The following is a 20,246-nucleotide window of genomic DNA, read 5'->3' on the forward strand; positions in this document are numbered from 1 at the left end:
CTTAAAAAAGGGCCCTCTAGTACTTCCTGAATTTTGAATTAGGAATTAGGAATTAGGAATTATGCTTCCAATAGGATCTTAGATTCTGTCCTAGGTTAAGTTGTGCCTTTCCATGGTTAGTATATGGTTAGTATATGTAGCATATGTAGTACACGTAGAAATGTCATAAAAAAGAATTTAGCACCACATAACCACATTAGTAAGTACATCAGCACCACATAGTACCACATAAGTATAAGATATTCACATTTGCTTTTAGTACTGTCAAGGGGAATAAACAAATAAATAAATAAATACATACAAACATACACATACACGTGGCAGGGTAGAGTTCTCCAGCCGGCAAAACCTGGAGATTCCAGGTAAACAGGGGTGGGGGTTCTCCAAGGGAGGTAGGGTGGGGGTAAGGGCAGAAGTAGAGGGGGCACTGGGGAGGGAGCAGAGGGATAAAATAAAAAAAATAAAAAAATCCTCATTGGAACACTAGCCCTATTATGTTTTTGGACGTTTGTCATCTATAGCTGCAGGTTCGTGGCTGGTTATGTGCAGGATGGAAGGGGGGTAAAAAAAATGGTTACGTTAGGCTGTTATAATGACAATACAATGCTTGTCATGGAATATAAATGGCCTCAGAGTCAGAGGTAGAAGAGAAAGAATTTTGCAATACTTGAAGGATTCAGCGGCACAAATAATTATTCTGCAAGAAACCCACCTTACTAAAAAGGAACTTACGGAAATTTGTGGAAAACTTAGGTGGGTGGAACACTGTCTTTGTTCAGGTCAGCCATTTAATGTTAGGGGGGTTGCCATATTAATAAAGAAATCAGCCAATGTCATAGTTAAAGAAACTAAGACAGATTCTAGTGGCAGATGGATCATAGTAAGGATTTTAGTGGATAACATCTCGTTTACCATAGTCGAATACTATGGCCCTAATCAAGACGACCCATGCGTACTAAAAACCATTTTCTCGCATCTATTGGAAGTTCCAGATAAACTGATCCTTGCTGGAGATTTTAATATTGTACTGAACCCAAAATGGGATAAATCACCAAATTGTAGAGCTAACATCCCATCCAAATCCAGAGCCTTCTTAAAAACTATGATGAAACAACATGCTCTAACTGATATCTGGAGAGAGAGGTCTGGCTCTAAATTAGGAGTGTCTTTTTATAATAAAAAATACAGACACAAATCTAGGATAGATTATATCTTAATCAGTAATGATTTAAGAGGAAACATCAAACAAATCGACTACTTAACACCTCACCTTTCAGACCACGCAGCTGTTTGGATGGAATGGGAGCTAGTAAAGAAATCTCAACAAAGAGTTTGGTCCTTTGATCGAACGATTCTTTTAGAATCAGAGTACATTACTTTTTTATTACAAGAGATTGAGTCTTTTCTAGAGATAAATATCGACTCTGCTGATATCGCAGTTGTGTGGGATACTTTAAAAGCTTTCCTGAGAGGGCTGGTTATAAACAGAACCTCATATAAAAACAGGAAATACAGGGAAGAAATTACACATTTAGAAGATCAAATGAAAGAGCTAGAAAAGGTCATAATCTATGAGGAGGACCAGGCGTTAATCCAAGACTCTATAGATAAATTAGAGTCTCTCAAAATATCTCTAGAAGGTATAGTTCAGGCAAGGATCTCCAGCAGGTGGGAGGTTAGTAAATTAGCACATTTTGAATATGGTGAGGGGGCTGGAAGATTATTAGCTTGGAAGGCTAAATCAGATAGAATTCGAAATTTGATCAAGGAGATACAAGACTCAGACTCTAACTTAATTACCAACGAAGATAAAATTGGAGAGGTATTTCATACGTACTTTGAGGGACTTTATGAGGAAGATAATCATATAGATCAAACTGCTGCAACAGACTGGTTAAGTCTAATTCATCTGCCAGTCCTAGATGCTCCAAAAAGGCAAAATTTAGAAGCAGAAATCTCGCAGCAGGAAGTTAGGAAGGCTCTTTTTGCCTGTAAAACGGGTAAAGCAGCAGGGCCGGATGGCCTTCCAGTGGAAGTTTACAAATCTGTGGGAGATGCTATAATCCCATACATGACTACACTTTTTAATAAAGTCCTTTCAGAAGGGGTTAAACCACCTTCCTCATGGGGAGAAGCAAACATTACTTTAATTTTAAAACCAGGTAAATCTCCCATAGAGTGTCGGTCATATAGACCCATTTCGCTCCTTAACTCGGATTATAAGGTTTTTACTAGAATCCTTGCAGATAGACTAGGAGCAGTGGCTGGAGATCTCCTTAATTTAGATCAGAAGGGTTTCCTGAAGGGCAGAAATCTCTTTGATCTTACTCACGATCTGATAGGAGCAATCGACTTTTCATCTAGCTTTGCGTTTCCACTGGCGGCCATGACCCTTGACGCAACAAAAGCTTTTGACAGGGTAAATTGGAAGTATCTTTCTGCAGTTTTAGAGAAATTTAATTTTGGTCCAAAGTTCTGTCGAACTATAAAACTTCTATATAGGGATCCATCAGCAAGGCTGGTAGTGAATGGTAATTTGACAAAACCTTTCAGTATTAGAAGAGGAACTCGACAGGGCTGTCCTCTCTCTCCCCTTCTTTTTGATCTATATATAGAGCCATTTGCTCAGAATATAAGAGAGGAGCAAAGTATAACTCCATTTAAGTGTGGATCTTGGGAGAGAAAGGTAACCCTGTACGCAGATGACATTTTAATTCTGTCATCAGATCTGGATACATCATTCCCTCAAATAATCAGGCTAGCAGGGGAATTTGGCAGAGTGTCGGGCTATGAAGTCAATGTGGGAAAAACCGAAATTATGACGTGGAACCTGCCGAGGAGCCCTTTTCAAACTAAAGACCACATGAGGTACTTGGGGGTAAAAATTGTCTCCAACATCGAGGAGATACCAAAGGTGAATCTTTTAAATATTTTCAGAGAGAGCCAAAATCAAATGAAGTCTTGGGCACATCTCCCCCTAACAATCTTGGGTAGAGTAAATTTGATTAAAATGGTTATTTTACCCAAAGTAACTTTACTCTTAAATACCATCCCCTTACACTTTGATAAGCTACTCATTGATACATTTCAACAGGCTATAAACTCATTTGTATGGGCCTACAAGGCAACTAGGATTTCGTGGAAAAAACTTAGACGTAGAAGAGAAAAGGGTGGTCTTACACTGCCAGACATTCAGTACTATGCATGGGCATTTCAATTAACACACTCAAGAATGCTGTTGAAACACCCAGACGATTCGGATAGGGGAAAAATGTTTAAAGCAATGTTAGACCAATCAGAGCTTTCCCCAGAAGGTTTCCTTTTTAAATTTGGAGATAAAAAAATTTTCAAGAAAGTTAGGCTGAAGATTTTAAGGGGAACAGCTCAATTATGGGCCAGAATAAGAACCTTAACGGGACTAGAGTATCATTCAAGACTAGCTCCGTGGTGGGACAGCCCAGGGTCACCCAGTTGTCTTAAAGATGCGCTTGTCATCCCACTAAAAACATCAGGCCTAACAACATGGGGAGATCTATTTGAAGATGGTTTTCTACAGTCTTGGGAAACTTTAAACGACAAAACTACAGCTGGTCTGTCAAGATTTAAATACATACAGCTCAAAAGCTGGTCCCAAAACTACAAACAGCCAATTGGATTGGGAAATGATCTTGATAACTCTTGGTTAAAAAGCCAGTGGGCAAGAAGGAGGTAGCCTCTCTGTATTGGGCAATTGAGGGTGCAATAGATGGTGACTTCAGATTAGCCGGAGAACTATGGGATGAGTCAATCTCTGAAGGGGACAATATGGAATTATGGCAGATTTCATATGACATTTTGTTTTGCGTGGTGAAGCCAGCCTGGCTGAGGAGAAATCATTACTTCACAACACATAGAGCATATTTGTCCCCTGCAAGACTATCTAAGATGTCAAACTCCTCTCCGGCAAGATGCAAGAAATGCAATGAAGAAAGTGTACCGGATACACACATGTTTTGGTCCTGCCCGGAAATTGCCGACTTTTGGCAAAAAGTCTCTGCTACACTATCGTCTATTATAGATCAGTTAATTCACATCACCCTTAGCCTAATAATTTTTGGAATTGACACTGAAATTACTGGTCATTCTAGAAGTTTTCTCTTTTTCGCAATTTTGTTGGCAAGGCGAGAAATTTGTAAAAAATGGGCAGAGGCCTCCCCCCCCACATATTCAGAATGGCTTTCATCTTTATATAAAACATCGATAACAGACTTAGCAATCTGGGACTGTTTATTAAATTGGCATATAGTGCAGACAACAACAGAGTAAACAACTTTTTCTACTTATGTCACTGGTAAAAAGTTCATTTTCCTCTTTTTCTTTTCTTTTGTGTCCAATGATTAGGCCCACGGTAAAAGCTCCTAGACCAGGATGGTCAGGTTTCCCCCTCCGTATCTTTGGGTCAACAGATAAGGGTGTTTGGAGGCGGGTCCTGTCCATCACTGTTATGGTCTCTGATTTTATCAGAATGAGTAGGGAGCGTGACCACCCTTTTAAATACAATAAAAGGTTAGCAACAGGTTGGATGCGGATGTACCACTGGTAGGCCGGCGAAAGAGAAATCTTTCTAGAATTAAGAAACCTACTTCTCCATAGTGAGCAACAGTGGAAACCTGCAGAGCACCAGTTTGCTGGGGTCAGAGGCTAATGAGGACAAAAAAAAAAAAAAAAGATTTTAAAGACTGAGCTTCCATTCAAGTTTCCTTGACCCACTGGGACCGCTCCCTAGGGATTTATGCCTATCTCACTATCAGATAATCTGATGAGGGTAAAGATGCAGTGAAGTTCACCATACGATGTGTGCTTGACACCGCCGACTCGCTAGAGAGGACTATTTCAACGTCAATAGCCCTGAGACGCTACACCTGGCAGAGGTCCACTGGCTTCTCGGGCAATGTCCAATAAACTCTTTTGGACATGCCATTTGATGGCAGTTGCTTGTTTGGTGACAAAGCGGACAACACGCTCGAGTGCTTTAAGGATTCTAGGGCTACAGGCAGATTCTTGGGCCTCGCTACCACCTCTCGCCCCGCGCAGTCTGCTTTTTGCCCCTTTCTTTGCTACGGAAGGGGTGCCCCACCACGTTCCACCCAGAGCCACAGGCCTCTGCGTGGCCGGGGCATAGGACTCAGTATCGTGGGTCTGGGGGGCCAGGGGGCGGGCCAGTTCATCAGCGCCCCTCTCTGCAGTAGCCTCCAAACCTACCTACTCTGACCTTTCAGGGCCACCAATTGCCAGTGGGCAGCAGGAATCGCCATCACCTCCCCCACTAGCAACGCATCACGTTGGACAGGTGGGTTTTGCAGATAGTCCGAAGGGGCTACTCCCTCCGCTTCGAGTCTACCCCTCCCTCCATGCCACCCACACTCCATTGCATATCGGAGGATCATCTGGCCCTTCTCCGTCAGGAAGTTACAGCTCTCTTGGCCAAGGGACCTATCGAGCGAGTCCCTTCGCCAGAAGTAGGTTGTGGTTGTTATTCCCACTACTTCCTGGTTCCCAAGAAGGACAAAGGCCTGCGTCCTATCTTGGATCTCAGGGACGTCAACCGCTTCCTCCGGAAGGAGGAGTTCAAAATGTTGACACTAGCTCAGGTCCTGTCTGCACTTGACCCTGGAGACTGGATGGTAGCGTTGGACTTGCAGGACGTTTACTTCCACATTCCCGTCCTGCCAGCCCACAGGTGTCACCTACGGATCGCAGTAGGCCACAAGCATTTTTAGTTACTGTGCTCCCCTTTGGCTTTACCAGCGCCCCTCAGTGGTCAAGAAAGTGATGGCTCATCCACACAGATAAGGGGTTCCAGTCTTCCCCTATCTCGACGACTGGCTGTTGAAGGCGAGTTTGCCCCAGCCTGCCGTCTCCTACCTCCAGACTGCGGCGGACCTCTTGCATTCGCTGCGGTTCGCTATCAACGTGCCAAAGTCGCACCTGATTCCCTCTCAGAAGCTCCTTTTCATCAGGGCGGTTCTTGATACAGCGCAATTTCGGCTTATCCTCCCGAGCAGCGAGTCTGAGATATTCAGGCTATTATTCCGATCTTTCATCCTCTATTCCGGGTTTCTGTCAGAATGACCCTGAGCTGCTGGGACTCATGGCCTCCTGCAACCTGCTGGTGGATCATGCCAGGTGGCAGATGCGAGCTCTGCAGTGGGACCTGAAGTTCCAGTGGGCACAGCATCAGGGGAATCATTCCGATTGAGTCCAGATCTCGGAGGACACTGCACACCAATTGCAGTGGTGGCTAACGAACCAGGATTGGGTCAACGGAATATCCCTCTCCATTCCCCAACCAGAGTTCACAGTGGTGACAGATGCATCACTTCTTGGGTGGGGCGGCCACATTGAGGAGGCAGAGATCATAGGCCTCTGGTCTCCGGCGGAGTCCGGGCTCCACATCAAGCTTCTGGAGTTCCTGGCGATTTGTCTTGCACTGAAGGCCTTCCTCCCCTCTGTTCGGGGATCTGTGGTGCAGGTGTTCACGGACAACACCACCGCCATGTGGTACTGCAACAAACAGGGAGGGATCATGGACCCTATATCAAGAGGCTCTCCACCCTTGGACATGGTTGAAACATCGGGGCATGTCCCTAATGGTTCAACGCCTGGCAGGTTCCCTGAACGCCAGGGTGGACAACTCAGCCGCAGGTACATGATGGATCACGAATGGCGTCTTCACTCAGAGGTGGTGCAAGGTCTCTTTTGGCAGTGGGGAGAGCCTTGGTTAGATCTGTTCACCACCGAAGAGAACAGGCAATGTCAGCAGTTCTGCACGTTGGAATTTCCAAGACGGCACTTACTCGGTGGCGCTTTTTGTCGCGAGTGGAATTGCTATACGCCTTTCCGCCTATACCTTTTCTGCCCAGAGTGCTGAAGAAGATCAAGCTCGACCGGGCCCAAGTCATTCTTGTGGCTCCGGATTGGGCACGAAGATTCTGGTATCCTGAGCTATTGCACAAGGCCATCGATCCTCCGATCAGACTGCCTCTTGGGGAGGATTTTCTGTCGCAGCAGCAGGGGACGGTCCTCCACCTCCTTGCGTGGGGATTGAGCAGCGACAGTTGACATCTTTCGACCTTCATCCCGATGTCTGCAATGTAATCTTGTCAGTCAGGTGTCCCTCCACTAAAACGGAATACGCCTGTAGATGGAACAAATTTGTGGCATGGTACACAGCAAAGGCTGTGGATCCCCTTTCTGCCCCTCTAGCAGAGGTTCTCCTCTTCATTCTTTCTTTGGCCCGGCAGGGCTCTGCTCTGGGCCCCCTCAAAAGCTATCTTTCGACCATTTCGGCCTTTCTTCGCCTTCCTGATCAGCCTTCTGTTTTCACATCCCCTATTTTAAATAGATTTCTTAAGGGCATTACTCACCCCTTTCCTCCTATTCCCATCGTAATTCCCCAGTGGGACTTGAATCTGGTTCTTACGTACCTTATGTGTGCTCCTTTCGAGCCATTACATAATTGTCCTCTGAGACTTTTGACTCTCAAAACTGCTTTTCTGGTTGCCATCACCTCTGCTCACAGGATGAGTGAGCTTAAGGCTCTTTCTTCTAAACCTCCTTTCCTTGCTGTTCATCCGGACAAGGTTGTCCTTCGAACTCAACCTTCTTTCCTTCCCAAACTGGTTACCTCTTTCCACATATGACGGACCATCACTTTGCCCACCTTCTTCCCGCCCCCGGATCCTTCCAAGGAGGAGAGACTCCACCGTCTGGATCCAAAACGTGCGCTATCTTTTTATCTGGATCGCACAAAACAATTTGTTGGCTATGTGGGCGCCAAGAAAGGTCGGGCCGTGCAAAAGCGGACCATCTCTCGATGGGTCGTTCTTTGCATTAAAATGTTATTCCTTGGCGAAAAAGGAGCCTCCAGTAGTGCTGCGCTCCCACTCCACTAGGTCAACGGCAGCCATTACTGCTTTGGGACATGGAGTCCCCCTCAGTGACATCTGCCAGGCAGCCACGTGGGCATCCCTGCACACGTTCACAAAATACTTCTGCCTGGACAGCCAAGTCCGGAGAGACGGCTTCTTTGGTCGTTCAGTTCTCCAGGACTTTCTGGTGTGAACTTGGTTGGCAGACCCACCTCTGGGGTATCTATTCCAAGGTAAGGAATCTATAACTAATAGTCTCTTTCAGATAACGATTTATCTGTAAGAGACAATTATTAGTTATAGATTCCTTACTGCCCCACCCATCCTCCCCGTTCTGCGAACTGGCTTCTAGGGTAAGGTACTCCCTTTCAGGGCCCTAGTTTTGTGCACCAGTAGTCAGTCTCTTGCATGGCTCTGCGCTTCTGGCGTGCAATGTCGTGTAAAGAACTGACGTCAGCGCGCAGGGGCGGCGTCTAAGTAGATACCGCGACTTCATCCCGGCGATCACGACGCAGACGACGAACGCGGAGTAAATCGACGCCACCTACTGACGCGCAGGGGTACGGCTACGAAAAATTTCTCCGGATACAGTCTAACGCCTAGGGGTAATTCTAAGGTAAGGAATCTATAACTAATTTATGTCTCTTACAAATGTATCGTTACCGAAGGTAAGTAACTTGTTCGATTAGCACCTCATACAACAAGCTGCATACCTCAAGTGGCTCTTGGCTCATCCACAGCCAGACCTGGATATAAAGGAAATGCAATAAAGGAAAGGCAAGATAACAACCCATCTAGAATGACATCCCTATATTCATCAGGCTCTGCTCCAAGCCAGTTGCAATTCTGGAACTCAATTGAAGACACACATCTAAAAAGAACACCTCATAACGCAAGAGTTTACCTCAGAACCCTGCATCCCCCTTCTTCCACTGCCTTTTGGCTATATGATATATATATTTATCAGCTCCGAGGTGACCACCCGGTCAGGAACGCACTCGGACACCAACCAGAAGTCAGCCATTTAATGGGTAAAGACGTAAGACAGCATACCAATACAGATTTACAGCTTCCATGTCTTTTTAAACATGACGCATTTCGGAGCTCCGAATGCTCCTTCCTCAAAGGTTCGACAGTCCTGGAAAACGTGCAAGCTCTGACACGCCCACAATTAGCATAATCAGCCGCCCTCCGATGGGCTCCTTAAATAAGGTCCCCGCATTGACTTCTGGGTTAAGTAGTTCATGTCAGTATTGTTTAAAAGCTCCAAATGGATGCACAAGTACAAGCTGTTGCAAAGTTCCAAGCCCTTGGATCGGCCTCAGTATGCCAGCACGTCATTAATCCCTGCCAGTGTCCCACATTTGCGCCATATATATATCTCTCTCATCTTGGTGGCCCCAATCGCTGGGATCTGCCCAAGCAGTTTGCAAAAAACCTGGGCATCCTTATTGACAACACACTAACCATACAGGACCATGTCTGTGCCCTGTGCGGAAGAAGCTCTTAAAAAGGCTTTTTCCTTGGATTCCTTTGGAATCCAAGAGAACAATCACACAGGCCCTACTTATTAGCAAGCTGGATTACGGGAACGCACTGTTCATGGGCATGGCTGACTATCTCTTCACACGCCTGCAGGTAATACAGAATGCGTCCGCCAAACTGGTGTACAATACAAATATGTATAGCTCAGCATCAGAATGCACGAGACAGCTCCATTGGCTGCCTGTGCGTCAATCAGCCAAATTCAAGCTTCTGAGCCGTGCACACCAGGCCCTACATCAATGCGGCCCCAGAATTCTTCAAAACAAAGTCCAATTTTATGCCCCTACAGAGTGTCAAAGGTCATTCTACCAGGCGCAGGCCAAGACAAAACATATCAAGAAGGCAGGGGGACGAACCTTTACCCACCTGGCTGCAACTCAATGGAATGAACTCCCACTTGATCTACGTCTCACTGATGACTACATGGCATTTAGAGAGAATCTGAAAACCCATCTGTTCCCTAAGGTCTATTGTCGGACATAGTGGCAGCAATCATCACCTCACTTCACCCCTATTATTGGATCTTGCTTTTCTAGAGCTGTGATATCCCATGTGGATGAATGTTGTGCTCAATAAATAAATACACAAATTCCAATAATATAGAATGGACTGAGTAGTGTTTTTGCCCTTCAGAATTTGTATGTACCCTTTGTGTTTTCTTCAAATGTGTCTCATTCCCCGCATTCTTCCCGCTGACTGTAAGATGGTATCTGCCTGCTCCTTTTTTCAGTTTCTGATGTACACTTCTAAACGCAGATTCCTCACTTTGTGAATATTCACCTGGGCATCGGACTGGATCCAGAAAACTCAAAAGAAGTACTCCTGCAAGTTGGTGGGTGACGTTGTGTAGTTCTGCACCGACCTTGTTCTGCTCTTGACCTGACAAGGTGGCGCATATAAAAACTACCCAGGTGCACTGACGTCAGTTACTTTCGATCTGCTACTTCAGACATGGATCTGGAGCTGTACTTCTCATCTTAGAAAAGTTATTTTCCAGATATTTTCTTTTTTACTGGTCTGCAAGGAAACCAGACCACCTCCTAAAATTACACAAGTTTAAACTTTGTGGGGGCTGTCACACCAAATATTTGTGATAGTTCTCTAAGAGGTATTGCAGGCATATGGATGCCCTGGAGGCATATGGAGGTGCCTCCAGGGCCTGCGACGATTGTTCAGTTGAACCTGAAGGCCAGGCTATCGCAAGCCAAAACTCTACATCACCAAACATTGGAAGACACCACACGGCAACTGGATGAAGTTGAAAGGAGGATTCTGCTCCGACTCCCACATTGGTCAAACTCTAGATCAATGTCTCGGTCAAAGTCTTTGAGTAAGTCAGAGTAGAAGCACAAAGAGTCATAGCTGCAATCGGCCCCTTCATGCCACTCTCAAACTCTAGAGAAGGTGCAAGACTGTCAGCATGCCATTCAGTCTTACTTCCTAACTCTTTAAGAGCCAATTGTAAATCTTGTGCTGATGCAACCTGAATTTCTGGGTCCATTTTCAATTGGGTGTCTAGTTTTCAAAAATGTATAGGTTTGCTAGGATTCCCTAGGTGCCGGCAGAGCTACGGTTAAAAATCTACAGCTAGGCACTTTGCAAAAAAAGGGTCTGTTTTCACTGTAAAAATAAAGTGTGTCCACGTTGCGTTTTGAGCCGTTTCCTGTCGTGGGCACTAGGCTTACCCACACAAGTGAGGTACCATTTTTATCGGGAGACTTATGGTAACACAGAATTGTAGAGCAACTGTTATTACCTATTGACTTTCGATGCATTTCTGCTTTCTAAATGAAAGACAATGTGTAAAAAAGAAGTCACTTAGAAAAATATCCTATAATTCTCATGCTAGTTTGGGTACTCACAATTTCGGAAATGTGCAAATATCTACTGTTTCTTAACTCTATATTTTGCAAGACGCTGCTCAGTTATTGGCTGTGGGTTTGTCGGGTTCTTGGTGAACCTACAAGTCCTATATATCTCCACAACCAGAAAGGTCCAGTGGTTGTAGCGGTATATTGCTTTCAAACAGCTGTCATAATTAGAAGAAGTTACAGGTGAAAACTTTGGCACAAATGGCTGTTTTTTTCAACTAATTTTCAATATTTCCTATGTTCAACTGTTAGTTTCTATAAAGAAACCTTGAAGGACCTACACAAATGATCCCTTGCTGAATTCAGAATTTTGTCTACTTTTCTAAAATGTATAGCTTTCCAGGATCCATTATTGCTTTCATACCCATTTCTACCATTAACTGGAAGAAGGTTGAAAGCACAAAAAATAGCAAAAATAGGCTATGTCCCAGTAAACTGTGTCAAAAATGTTGGTTTTCTGACAAAAGTCTGTCAGTCCCTAAAAGGTGTGAGAATGGTGATTTCAGCCCACAAACCCTTTGTTGATACCATTTGCAGGGAAAAAAACAGACGCTTTCATTTGCAGCACTTTTTCCCATTTTTCCCCCAAAAAACTGAATGTAGCTGTATTTTGGCTAATTTCTGGGTCTCCTCCAGGGGAATCCAGAAACCCTGGGTACCATTAGAATCCCCATGATGTTGGAAGAAAAGGACGCAAATTTGATGTGGATACCTTATGTGGTCAAAAGGTTAGAGGGGCCTTAGTGCGAACTACCCCAAATAGCCAAAAATAGGCTTAGCACAGGGGGGGAAAAGGCCTAGCAGCGAAGGGGTTAAAGAAAGTCACACCACATCACATTCCTTTGGGTTCTCTGCCCTACCATGTATTTTCCCCAGCAGTTTCTCCCACTTCGAGGATATGCCAGGGGTTTTCAATATCATCAGCTCCAGACCCCACCACCAGCACAACTAACTTCTCAGCCATTTCGTGGCCAAGACTGAGGCTCCCAGAGATAACATTCAGGGCACCAGGGACAATGTGCAGCTCAAACCCCTACCCCTCTGGCGGCCACAAACTCAAAACGTTTTTGGTGTCCCCTCTTCAACAAAAACCCTCCATATAGGAGGCACAATCAGACATTTCCTCCAAGGGTAGTGAGACAACTCTTTGGTCATAAAGGTCTTACAAATTGTCCAATAGGGCTTTGCCCCCCACTCCCCCGTTTCTTTCTACCCTGCCCTATCTTCCATCCCCATCAGCGTGGCTGACAGAGAATCACATGTCTGTTTTGCAGCAGAAATTGAAGGCCTTTATCGCCAAAAGAGCCATATAGAAAGTTCCTGCCTTGAAGCTAGGTGTTACTCCCTCTAACTCCTTGTGCCGAAGAAGGACCTAGGCCTTCATCTTATTTTAGCTCTATCCCTCTAAACTCCTTCAAATGGAAGGACAAATTAAAGAGGCTCACGCTGGCCCAAGTCGTCTGCCTTGGATCCTGAAGACTGGATGGTAGCTGTAAGGCAATGGGCCATTAGTTGTGTGGCCTGCACAAGGTTTGGGTCCACAATCTCCCCCCACCCCCCATGGAAACCAAACACCCCATTATAGCGCTTGACTCTCTCAGGGTAGTGAAGCAGAGCATTCCAAGGCCTACTCAGTGGAGGTGGTGTGGGATAGTAATCACCATTCTCTGGCACACAATAATAACACTCAATAAATGACTGTCCAGTCTATGCTTTTCTTTAGAAAAGGAAAAGTACATTTGTTATGCACACACTTTTAATACTATGCAGTAATTAACAAATATTCATATGGCTGATGGAAATACCTTGGCAGCATTACATTTGACCTCTAAAGGGCATGACCCCAAAAATCACTGTACCTCCCCTCCATGTACAATACAGCACCTGACCTTGTGAAAGGGTTTCAGTTTACATCAGGCCAATGTTCCCACACTGAGAGACCAGAAACACATGTCATATGTTATGTTAATGTTATGTTAATTTTAAGTTGTAAGGCTCAACAGCTACCCAAAAAGGGTTTCCTGGCGCCAGCCTGAAAGAAACAGAAAGGAAGGAAGGGAGGAATTATTGGTTAAACAGCAAGGTTTTTAGGGATGTACGTAAGTTCTCATAAACCGTTTCTTTGCGAAGAGACGCAGAGAGAGAGTTTCATAAGGAAGGGCCCAACTAGGCAAACGATCGACCGGCCATACGTGGCAGTCTAATTCTTGGAACAGAGAATTTCACCTGAGTGGCGGAGCGAAGGGGACGTGGAGGCAAGTAAGGGTGAACCAGAGCCTTGAGATATAGGGGAGCCACTTCAGCTTTGATTTAAAACGTATAGCTCAGGGCTTTGAACTTATATTGGTTCTCTACCCTGAGCCAGTGCAGGTCACGCAGAGAGCCAGAGATAGAGGCAGTTCTGGGAACTTGACAGATCAATCTGGCGGCGGATTTCTGTACTACCTGCAGCTTGCGTAACACATCCTAATTAGTCCCCAGGTAAAGAATGTTACCGTAGTCCAGTCTAGAGGTGACAAGTTCATGGACTAAGGTTCTCTGGGTAGAACTAGGCAGCATCCAGATAATCTTATCTGAAAGAAACAAGTAGTGGTAGATTCCTTACCTTAGAATTACCCCCAGGCGTCAAACTGGATCCGGAAAGTTTTCGTCAGCAGTACCCCTGCGCGTTGGAAGGCGTCGTCGTGCGGCTCCGTGTCCTTTGTTGGCATCATGGTCGCCGAGATGACGTCGCTGGAGGTACTTAAACGCCGCCCTCACGCGCTGACATCAGTTCTTACTTTTTCCACGCCAGCAAGCGCAGATCCGGAGAGAGCGGTATCCCTAGTCAATTTTTGACTGCGTTTTTCGAGGACTTTTGTCTCACCCTTTTTGAGTCGTTAGACTCCTGGTGTCGTAGGGATGCCCGGTTTCAAGAACTGCGGGGACTGTCATCGCATGATGTCGGTGACAGACCCGCACCGCGTGTGTCTTATTGCCGGGGGCACGACCACGACCCCTAGTCGTGCCCCAACTGCCAGGACATGCCCCCAAAGACTTTGCAGGAGCGGTCCCGCAAGTTGCTGGAAGTCCGGCAGTCGGTTCCGTGCCACTCAAGGTCCCAGTCCCGTGGGAGGTCGAGGGACCTGTCGCAGAGCCATCACCATCGTTCATCTGGATCTAAGTCTTTGCACTTGGGGTCAGGTAAGTCGAAGCATTCCAAGAAGAAGTCGAAGAAGCGTCGTTGCTCCTCGACTTCCCCTCACCCGTCGAGCGGATGGTGCCACTCCCACAGCTCCGGCGGAGCCTGCGACGTCGCTGCTGGTCTACCCGCCTTTCCCGGGTCCGTCGGCGACACCTGCTCAGGTGCAAGAATTTCTTCCTGCCATGCATTACCTTCGGCCGACTGGCCCTGCCGGTGCGCCTTCGAGTTCTGCCCTTTCACTGCCGACGACTCTGGCCTCGGCGCCACTGTCGACAGGCCTGGATCCAAGAGAGTCCCGGCGCCGCAGGACTCTCTTGGATCCAGGCCTGGATCCCGGTTGATGCTGGTTAACCTAATAACACCTACAGCGACATGAACCCCATCCTCTGGCACCACATCCAACATCGTCCGGTGTCACCGACGACGTTGTTCCCGGTTTCAGCACTGAAGCGGACACGCCGCCGGACCGGCATCGCTCGACACCGGTCCCGACGCCGCTGGCGGTATTCTACCCCCATGTCCGTCCTCCTTTATTTTCAGCTTGTTTGACAGACTTTGAGGAAGGGGAAGACTGCAAGGGGACTATGGACCCTCTCACACAACAGTGTGAGTATCACCCGGACTGGGCAGAGGATTTGGGGGATGCCAGCAGTCTTGACACCTCACCTGAATTTGGCATGGAAATTGCTAGTTACGCAGGGGTGTTGCGTGAGGCAGCCGAGGCTCTCCACCTCCAGCTCCCTACAGTGGCTGTCAGGACTAACCTCCTGACGGAAGGGCTTCAGCCAGCGGCAACCTCTTCGGAGCCCTTGCTGCCCTCTAATGAGGCACTTTCTGACGTTCTTTTGGGCACTTGGTCCATGCCCAACACAGGGGCTGCTGTGGACAGGAACGTGGCCCGACGCCATCGCCCGGCTCCGGGCGACCCCCTCTTCCTTTCCCAACACCCCACCCCTGAGAGCTTGGTTGTCTAGCCTCCACCTCCCAGAGCGCTTTCCCTACCGCACCTCCGGATAGGGAATCCAAGAGGCTGGATTAGCTTGGCAAAAAGCAGTTTTCATCTGCCAGCCTAGTGCTGCGGTCGGTGAACACCGCATTCCTCTTGGGCCGCTATTCCCACTCTGTGTGGGACGTGGTTGCGCAGGTGCTGCCTAACTGTCCGGAGGACGTCCCGGCAGTACTCTCTCAAGCTGTGGCAGAAGGGAGACATGCAGCCAAGTTCGCCATTCGTTGTGGGCTTGATACCGCCGACTCGCTGGGCAGGGCGATTTCCACCACAGTGGCACTCCGTTGCCACGCCTGGCTGAGGACAACTGGCTTTTCAGGGGATGTCTAAATCTCTATGATGGACATGCCCTTTGATGGCCATTGCCTTTTCGGCAAAGCAGGTAGTGCGTTGGAGCGCTTCAAGTGCTCACGGGCTACGGCCAAGTCCTTGGGACTTATCACCACGTGCCCTCCGCCTTCTGCTTTTCGCTCCTTTGGTGGTCATGGAAGGGGTGCCCCAGCATGTTCGTTTCAGAGCCACAAGGGGGCCCAGAACCAACAGCGTGGATGTGGGCACCGCCGAGGCAGTGCAAGGGGCCAGCGAGCGGGTCAGTCCACCTCCACCCCTGCAGCATTCACCTCAAAGCCTTCCTAGTTCGAGCTTTCAGGCCCATCACACGCCAGTGGGTGACAGGATACGCCATCACCTCCCCCACTGGTGCACCATTACTTCGGACAGGTGCATGCTGCAAATTGTCCGAAGGGGCTACCCCCTGCCCTTCGAGACTACTCCTCCAGCCATGCCACCTCAGTACCACCGCCTGTCGGGGGACCATCTTGCGCTTCTTCAGCAGGAAGTCACGGCCCTTTTGGCCTAGGTCGTCATCAAGCGCGTTCCTGGGCCAGAAGTAGGTTGTGGTTGTTATTCCCACTACTTTCTGGTTCCCAAGAAGGACAAGGGTGTGTATCCTATCTTGGTCCTCAGGAACGTCAACCGCTTCCTCCAGAAGGAGAAGTTCCAGATGTTGACTGTAGGTCAGGTCTTGTCTGCCCTCGACCCTGGAGACTGGATGGTAGCGTTGGACTTGCAGGACGCATATTTCCACATCCACGTCCTGCCGGCCCACCGGCATTACCTGCAGTTCACGGTAGGCCACGAGCACTTTCAGTTTATCGTGCTACCCTTTGGCCTTACCAGCGCCCCTCGGGTGTTCACGAAAGTGATGGCGGTGGCCGCAGCTCATCTGCGCAGATCGAGGGTTCCAGTCCCTATATCAACGACTGGTTGTTGAAGGCGGGCTCGCCCCAGGCAGTCGTCTCCCACTTCCAGACTACGGCCGACCTCCTGCATTTGCTGGGGTTCTCCATCAACATGCCGAAGTCGCACCTGCTTCCCTCTTAGAAGCTCCTCTTCATCGGGGCGGTTCTGGACTCGACACAGTTTCGGGTTTATCCTCCCGAGCTGCGACCGGGATATTCAGGCTATGATTCCGACTTTCAGCCTCTATCCCAGGTCTCGGTCAGGATGACCTTCCGACTGCTGGACCTGATGGCCTCCTGCATCCTGCTAGTGGATCATGCCAGGTGGCATATGCGGGCTCTGCAGTGGGACCTGAAGTTCCAGTGGGCACAGCATCAGGGTAACCTATCCGATCACGTCCAGATCTCAGAGGGCACTGCATGACAATTACAGTGGTGGCTCATGAATCGCGATTGGGTCAATGGCCGTTCCCTCTCCCTTCCCCAAGCAGAACATACAGTTGTGACGGACGCGTCCCTTCTGGGATGGGGCGGCCACATGGGTGAGGCGGAGATCAGAGGCCTCTGGTGGAGTCCGGGCTCCACATCAACTTTCTGGAGCTTCGGGCAATCCGACTTGCACTGAAGGCATTCCTTCCCTCTGTACGGGGAAGAGTAGTGCAGGTGTTCACCATGTGGTACTGCAACAAACAAGACTGGGTGGGGTCGTGGACCCTATGTCAGGAGGCTCTGCGCCTCTGGACTTGGCTGAAACACCAGGGCATTTCCCTTGTGGTTCAACACCTGGCAGGTTCTCTGAAAGCCAGGGTGGACGAACTCAGCTGCCGGTGCATGATGGATCACGAATGGCGTCTTCACTCAGACGTGGCACAAGGTCTCTTTCTGCAGTGGGGAGAGCCTTGGTTAGATCTATTCACCACCGAAAAGAACGTGCAATGTCATCAGTTCTGCGCATTTGAATTTCCAAGGCGGCACTCGCTCGGCGTCGCTTTTTGTCGTGAGTGGAGTTGCGGTCTACTATACACCTTTCCGCCTATACCACTTCTAACCAGAGTGCTGAAGAAGACGAAGCACGACCGGGCCTAAGTCATTGTTGTGGCTCCGGACTGGGCTCAAAGAGTATAGTATCCCGAGCTACTCAGTATGGCGATCGATCCCCGATCCGACTGCCTCTTCGGGAGGATCTTCTGTCACAGCAACAGGGGACCGTCCACCACCCGAACCTGTCCAGCCTCCACCTCCTTGTGTGGAGATTGAGCAGCAGCAGTTGACGTCTTTCGACCTGCCTCCCGAAGTTTGCGATGTAATCTTGGCAGCCAGGCATCCCTCCACTAAGACGGTATACGCCTGCAGGCGGAATACGTTTGTGGCAAAGTGCACATCAAAGGCTGTGGATCCCCTTTCTGCCACTCTTTCAGAGGTAATTCTGTTCCTGCTTTCTTTTGCCTAGCAGGGCTCTGCTCTGGGCACTATCAAGGGCTATCTGTCGGCCATTTCAGCCTTTTTAAGGCTTCCTGATCAGCCTTCCCTTTTCAAGTCCCCTGTTGTAAATTGATTCTTGAAAGGCATTACTCATCTTTTCCCTCCTGTTCCTTTCATAATGCCTCAGTGGGACTTGAACCTGGTTCGGACCTATCTGAGGTGTTCTCCCTTTGAGCCACTTCACAACTGTCCTCTTCGTCTTCTCACTTTAAAGACCGCTTTCCTGGTTGCCATCACCTCTGCCAGAAGAGTGAGTGAGCTCCAGGCTCTTTCTTCTAAACCTCCTTTTCTCTCTGTCCATCCGGACAAAGTTGTTCTAAGGACTCGTCCATCCTTTCTGCCAAAGGATGTCACTGCCTTTCATATCGGGCAGACCATCACTTTGCCCACTTTCTTTCCGCATCCCTTGAAAGAGGAAGAGTGGCTCCACCGTCTGGACCCAAAACGTGCGCTCTCATTCTACTTGAACCACACACAACAGTTCCGGGTGGATGACTAGCTCTTTGTTGGCTACATGGGCGCCAAGATAGGTCTGGCCCTGCACAAGCGAACCATCTCTCGGTGGGTCATTCTGTGCATCAAAGCCTGTTACTCTTTGGCTAAAAAGAGCCTCCCGTGGGGCTGCGCGCACATTCTACTTGGGCGACGGCAGCCACTAAAACTTTGGGACGAGGAGTTCCCTTGCATGACATCTGTCTGGCAGCTACGTGGGCCTCGTTGCACATGTTTACCAAGCACTACTGCCTGGACAGCCAAGTCCGGAGAGATGGCTTCTTGGGCCGTTCTGTTCTCCAGGACTTCCTGATGTGATCTTGGTTCGCAGACCCACCACCGGGCTTGGTATTGCTGGGGTATCTATTCTAAGGTAAGGAATCTATCACTACGTGTTTCTTTCAGATGAACAAGTTACCTTCGGTAACGATATACCTGTAAGAAACATTAGTAGTGATAGATTCCTTACTGCCCCACCCATCCTCCCCGTTCTGCGAATTGATTTCTAGGGTTAAGGTCTTCCCTTTAAGGGCCCTAGTTCAAGGCACCAGTGGTCGGTATCTTACATGGCTCTGCGTTCCTGGCGCGGAAAGCTGTGTACAGAACCAACGTCAGCATGCGAGGGCTGTGTACAAGTAGCTCCAGCGACGTCATCTCGGCGACGACTATGCCAACGACGGACGCGGAGCCGCACAACAACGCATTTCGACGCGCACGGGTACTGCTGACGGAATTTTTCCGGATCCAGTCTGACGCCTGGGGGTAATTCTAAGGTAAGGAAAATATCACTACTAATGTTTCTTACAGATATATCGTTACCGGAGGTAAGTAACTTGTTCTTTAAGCCATTTCAGGATGGTAAAGTAAGTTGCAGCCACCTTCATGGCTTGTTGTCTCATAGATAATGAATCATCGATGATGAAGCCCAAGTTTCGAACTTGGCTCGAAAACTACTCATTTCAGCAGGCCAATGTTGGGGACCCCAAAGATCTTTATTCTTCCCCAAAATCAAGACCTCAGTTTTTTCTCCATTGATTATGAGCAAACATGCCTTCATCCACAATGCAATTTTTCTCAACTCCAACTGGAGAGTGGATGTCTCAGACACCTTCTCTGTATGAAGAAATAAAAACCTTCTATGGGGTTCACTGATTCACCTGGTCCTTTTAAACCAACAAAGAAGAAATTGGCACAGAAGCTGTAATATAAAAACAATACATTTATTAACCTCAGATGAGGGAGACTACGTCACACAGTACCCTCAGGCAACTGTAGGAATCATTCTAAGGAGTACAGAGAACAGGAGCCTTATATACCCACACAGGGGCTCAAAAGAAGGCGGTACAAGTACACATGAGAAGAGTTACACACATAGATGGTCATACAAGTACGAGGAGTAATGAGTTGCTGACATCAGTTAGAACAGCCTGACAGTTCTATACTAGGAGCAGGTGCATTCTGGCAGCTACAGGTCCCTCTGAGCATGTGCAAGGCTCTGGAAGAGGGAGAAAGCAC

The 20,246-nt window shown here is 48.0% G+C and overlaps 1 protein-coding gene across 1 annotated transcript in view; it reads left to right on the top strand.

The window, feature by feature from the left end:
- Positions 1 to 20,246, top strand: part of LOC146816481 (exportin-5-like) — a 1,583,592-nt gene that overhangs the window by 1,220,765 nt on the left and 342,581 nt on the right.

This window comes from Triturus cristatus, chromosome 6 (assembly GCF_964204655.1).
Source record: "Triturus cristatus chromosome 6, aTriCri1.1, whole genome shotgun sequence".
In the NCBI taxonomy this organism is placed as follows: domain Eukaryota; kingdom Metazoa; phylum Chordata; class Amphibia; order Caudata; family Salamandridae; genus Triturus; species Triturus cristatus.